We start from the raw sequence: 6,068 nt of genomic DNA on the forward strand, positions 1-6,068 counted from the left end.
TTCATCTTGACATTCATAGTGTTCTTGCATTCATCACATGCTTTGATCCAAAATTTTCATGCATTGCGTCATTTTTCATGTTTTTCTCTTTCATCATTAAAAATTCAAAATTCAAAAAAAAATATCTTTCCTTTTTTCTCTCATAAAATTCAAAAATTTGGATTGACTTTTTCAAAAATTTTTAAAATTCAATTGTTTCTTATGAGTCAAATCAAATTTTCAATTCAAAAATCTTATCTTTTTCAAAATCTTTTTCAAAAATCAAATCTTTTTCATTTTTTCTTATTTATTTTCGAAAATTATAAAAAAAATATTTTTCAAAAATATTTTTTTTATTTTATCTCATAATTTTCGAAAATATTATCAACAATTAATGTTTTGATTCAAAAATTTCAAGTTTGTTACTTACTTGTTAAGAAAGATTCAAACTTTAAGTTCTAGAATCATATCTTGTGATTTCTTGTGAGTCAAGTCATTAATTGTGATTTTAAAAATCAAATCTTTTTCAAAACTAATTTCAATCATATCTTTTCAAAAATATCTTTTTATCTTATCTTTTTCAAAATCATATCTTTTTCAAAAATTTGATTTTAAAATATCTTTTCCAACTTCCTATCTTCTTATCTTTTCAAAATTGATTTTAAAATTTGTTTCAACTAACTAACTAACTTTTTGTTTGTTTCTTATCTTTTTCAAAACTACCTAACTAACCCTCTCTCTCTAATTTTCGAAAATATCTCCCTCTTTTTCAAAAATTCTTTTTAATTAACTAATTGTTTCAAAATTCAATTTTAATTTATTTCTTCTTTTAATTTTCGAAAATCACTAACTCTTTTTCAAAAATTATTTTTGAAAACCTCCCCCTCTCATCCTCTTCTATTTATTTATTTATTTATTTACTAACATCTCTTCCTCACTCACCAAAAATCCGAACCCCCTCTCTCTCTCTGAGTTCAGATTTTCTCTTCTTCTTTTCTTCTACTCACATAAGGGAACCTCTATACTTGGGCAAAAAGGATCTCTATTATTATTATTTTTATGTTCCCTCTTTTTCATATGAGCAGGAGCAAGGACAAGAACATTCTTGTTGAAGCAGATCCAGAACCTGAAAGGACTCTGAAGAGGAAACTAAGAAGCTAAATTACAACAATCCAGCAAGCACCTTTCAGAAATTTTCGAACAAGAAGAGGAGATGGCAGCCGAAAATAATAATAATACAAGGAGGATGCTTGGTGACTTTACTGCACCTAATTCCAATTTACATGGAAGAAGCATCTCCATCCCCACCATTGGAGCAAACAACTTTGAGCTGAAACCTCAATTAGTTTCTCTGATGCAACAAAACTGCAAGTTTCATGGACTTCCATCTGAAGATCCTTTTCAGTTCCTAACTGAATTCTTGCAGATATGTGATACTGTTAAGACTAATGGAGTAGATCCTGAAGTCTACAGGCTCATGCTTTTCCCGTTTGCTGTAAGAGACAAAGCTAGAGTATGGTTAGACTCTCAACCTAGGGATAGCTTGAACTCTTGGGATAAGCTGGTCACGGCTTTCTTAGCCAAGTTCTTTCCTCCTCAAAAGCTTAGTAAGCTTAGAGTGGATGTTCAAACCTTCAGATAGAAAGAAGGTGAATCCCTCTATGAAGCTTGGGAGAGATACAAGCAACTGACCAAAAAGTGTCCTTCTGACATGCTTTCAGAATGGACCATCCTGGATATATTCTATGATGGTTTATCTGAGTTATCAAAGATGTCATTGGATACTTCTGCAGGTGGATCCATTCACCTAAAGAAAACGCCTGTAGAAGCTCAAGAACTTATTGACATAGTTGCTAATAACCAGTTCATGTACACTTCTGAGAGGAACCCTGTGAGTAATGGGACGCCTCAGAAGAAGAGAGTTCTTGAAATTGATACTCTGAATGCCATATTGGCTCAGAATAAAATATTGACTCAGCAAGTCAATATGATTTCTCAGAGTCTGAATGGAATGCAAGCTACATCCAACAGTACTCAAGAGGCGCCTTCTGAAGAAGAGGCCTATGATCCTGAAAACCCTGCAATAGCAGAGGTGAAGTACATGGGTGAACCATATGGAAACACCTATAATCCCTCATGGAGAAATCACCCAAATCTCTCATGGAAGGATCAACAAAAGCCTCAACAAGGCTTTAATAATGGTGGAAGAAACAGGTTTAATAATAGCAAATCTTTTCCATCATCCACTCAGCAACAGACAGAGAATTCTGAGCAGAATCCATCTAGCTTAGCAAATTTAGTCTCTGATCTGTCTAAGGCCACTATGAGTTTCATGAATGAAACAAGGTCCTCCATTAGAAATTTGGAAGTACAAGTGGGCCAGCTGAGTAAAAGGATCACTGAAATCCCTCCTAGTACTCTTCCAAGCAATACAGAAGAAAATCCAAAAGGAGAGTGCAAGGCCATTGAATTGACCATCATAGCCGAACCCACAAGAGAGGAGAAGGACGTGAATCCCAAGGAGGAAGACCTCCTGGGACGTCCAGTGATCAATAAGGAGTTTCCCTTTGAGGAACCAAAGGACTCTGAGGCTCATCTAGAGACCATGGAGATTCCATTGAACCTCCTTATGCCATTCATGAGCTCTGATGAGTATTCCTCATCTGAAGAGAATGAGGATGTTACTAAAGAGCAAGTTGCCAAGTTCCTTGGTGCAATCATGAAGCTGAATGCCAATTTATTTGGTAATGAGACTTGGGGAGATGAACCTCCCCTGTTCACCAATGAACTAAATGCATTGGATCAACTGAGATTGTCTCAGAAGAAACAGGATCCTGGAAAGTTCCTGATACCTTGTACCATAGGCACCATGACCTTTGAGAAGGCTCTATGTGACCTTGGGTCAGGGATAAACCTCATGCCACTCTCTGTAATGGAGAAACTGGGAATCTTTGAGGTGCAAGCTGCTAGAATCTCATTAGAGATGGCAGACAATTCCAGAAAACAGGCTTATGGACAAGTAGAGGACATGTTAGTAAAGGTTGAAGGCCTTTACATCCCTGCTGATTTCATAATCCTAGATACTGGGAAGGATGAGGATGAATCCATCATCCTTGGAAGACCCTTCCTAGCCACGGCAAGAGCTGTGATTGATGTTGACAGAGGTGAATTAGTCCTTCAATTGAATGAGGACTCCCTTGTGTTTACAACTCAAGGTTATCCTTCTGTAAACATGGAAAAGAGGCATAGTAAGCTTCTCTCAAAACAGAGTCAACCAGAGCCCCACAGTCAAACTCTAAGTTTGGTGTTGGGAGGCCACAACCAAACTCTAAGTTTGGTGTTGAACTCCCATATCCAAACTCTAAGTTTGGTGTTGGGGAGTCTCAACAATGCTCTGAACATCTGTGAGGCTCCATGAGAGCCCACTGTCAAGCTATTGACATTAAAGAAGCGCTTGTTGGGAGGCAACCCAATTTTTATTTAATTATATTTTTTATTAGCTATATGTCTTCATAGGTTCATGATCATGTGGAGTCACAAAAACAACTAAAAAAATTGAAGAAAAATAAAAAACAGCAGAAGAAAAATCACACCCTGGAGGAGGATCTTACTGGCGTTTAAACGCCAGTAAGGAGCATCTGTCTGGCGTTCAACGCCAGAAATATGCTGCATCTGGGCGCTGAATGCCCAGAACAAGCATCAATTCGGCGTTTAAACGCCAGAATTGTATGCAAAGGCGTTTTACATGCCTAATGGGTGCAGGGATGTAAATCCTTGACACCTCAGGATCTGTGAATCTCACAGGATCCCCACCCACCTCACCCTCTCTCTCTCTCCATTCATGGTCATCCCTTCTGTTTTCCATTCACCACTCACATCCATACACACATCCCTCCATCTCCTCCATATCTTCTTCTTCTTCTTCTATTCTTTCTTCTTTTGCTCGAGGGCGAGCAACATTCTAAGTTTGGTGTGGTAAAAGCATAAGCTTTTTGTTTTTCCATTACCATTGATGGCACCTAAGACCGGAGAAACCTCTAGAAAAGGGAAAGGAAAGACAAAGGCTTCCATCTCTGAGTCATGGGAGATGGAAAGATTCATCTCAAGGGTCTATAGCTCAGTGGTAGAACATGTGGCTGCAAATCAAGAGATCCCTGAGATACCTCAGGGGATGCACTTCCCTCCACATAATTATTGGAAGCAACTGAGGATAGGAATACCAAAAATCACTAGGGATCAAGCCACAAAGACAAGGAAGAGACATAGAAGAGCTCAAGGACATCATTGGTTCCTCAAGAAGGAAACGCCACCATCACTAAGGTGGATTCATTCCTTGTTCTTACATTCTATGTTTTTCATTTTCTTTATGTTAAGTGCTTATCCATGTTTGTGTCTTATTACATGATCATTAGTATTTAGTAACTTTGTCTTAAAGTTATGAATGTCCTATGAATCCATCACCTCTCTTAAATGAAAAATGTTTTAATTCAAAAGAACAAGAAGTACATGAGTTTCGAATTTATCCTTGAACTTAGTTTAATTATATTGATGTGGTGACAATACTTTTTGTTTTCTGAATGAATGCTTGAACAGTGCATATATCTTTTGAAGTTGTTGTTTAAGAATGTTAAATATGTTGGCTCTTGAAAGAATGATGACAAGGAGACATGTTATTTGATAATCTGAAAAATCATAAAATTGATTCTTGAAGCAAGAAAAAGCAGTAAAGAGCAAAGCTTGCAGAAAAAAAAATAGCGAAAAAAAAAGAGAAAAAGCAAGCAGAAAAAGCCAAAGCTCTTAAAACCAAAAGGTAAGAGCAAAAAGCCAATAACCCTTAAAACCAAAAGGCAAGGGTAAATAAAAAGGATCCCAAGGCTTTGAGCATCAGTGGATAGGAGGGCCTAAAGGAATAAAATCCTGGCCTAAGCGGCTAAACCAAGCTGTCCCTAACCATGTGCTTGTGGCGTGAAGGTGTCAAGTGAAAACTTGAGACTGAGCGGTTAAAGTCAAGGTCCAAAGCAAAAGAAGAGTGTTCTTAAGAACCCTGGACACCTCTAATTGGGGATTTTAGCAAAGCTGAGTCACAATCTGAAAAGGTTCACCCAGTTATGTGTCTGTGGCATTTATGTATCCGGTGGTAATACTGGAAAACAAAGTGCTTAGGGCCACGGCCAAGACTCATAAAGTAGCTGTGTTCAAGAATCAACATAATGAACTAGGAGAATCAATAACACTATCTGAACTCTGAGTTCCTATAGATGCCAATCATTCTGAACCTCAATGGATAAAGTGAGATGCCAAAACTATTCAAGAGGCAAAAAGCTACAAGTCCCGCTCATCTGATTGGAGCTATGTTTCATTGATAGTTTGGAATTTATAGTATATTCTCTTCTTTTTATCCTATTTGATTTTCAGTTGCTTGGGGACAAGCAACAATTTAAGTTTGGTGTTGTGATGAGCGGATAATTTATACGCTTTTTGGCATTGTTTTTAGTATATTTTTAGTAGAATCTAGTTACTTTTAGGGATATTTTCATTAGTTTTTATGTTAAATTCACATTTCTAGACTTTACTATGAGTTTGTGTATTTTTTTGTGATTTCAGGTATTTTCTGGCTAAAATTGAGGGACTTGAGCAAAAATCAGATTCAGAGGTTGAAGAAGGACTGCTGATGCTGTTGGATTCTGACCTCCCTGCACTCAAAGTGAATTTTCTGTAGCTACAGAACTCGAAATGGCGCACTTCCAATTGCGTTGGAAAGTAGACATCCAGGGCTTTCCAGCAATATATAATAGTCCATACTTTGGCCGAGTTTAGATGATGCAAAAGGGCGTTGAACGCCAGTTCTACGCTGCAGTCTGGAGTTAATCGCCAGAAACACGTCACGAACCAGAGTTGAACGCCAAAAACATGTTACAACTTGGCGTTCAACTCCAGAAGAAGCCTCTGCACGTGTAACATTCAAGCTCAGCCCAATCACACACCAAGTGGGCCCCGGAAGTGGATTTATGCATCAATTACTTACTTCTGTAAACCCTAGTAGCTAGTTTAGTATAAATAGGACTTTTTACTATTGTATTAGACATCTT

At 37.5% G+C, this 6,068-nt stretch overlaps 1 non-coding gene across 1 annotated transcript; it reads right to left on the reverse strand.

The window, feature by feature from the left end:
- Positions 1 to 1,588: 1,588 nt before the first annotated feature.
- On the reverse strand, positions 1,589 to 1,696 carry LOC112761780 (small nucleolar RNA R71). The gene has a single exon (XR_003182157.1). It is a non-coding gene; the product is annotated as a small nucleolar RNA R71 (small nucleolar RNA).
- Between the last annotated feature and the right edge of the window lie 4,372 nt (positions 1,697 to 6,068).

The sequence above is a fragment of the Arachis hypogaea genome, chromosome 16 (genome assembly GCF_003086295.3).
Source record: "Arachis hypogaea cultivar Tifrunner chromosome 16, arahy.Tifrunner.gnm2.J5K5, whole genome shotgun sequence".
In the NCBI taxonomy this organism is placed as follows: domain Eukaryota; kingdom Viridiplantae; phylum Streptophyta; class Magnoliopsida; order Fabales; family Fabaceae; genus Arachis; species Arachis hypogaea.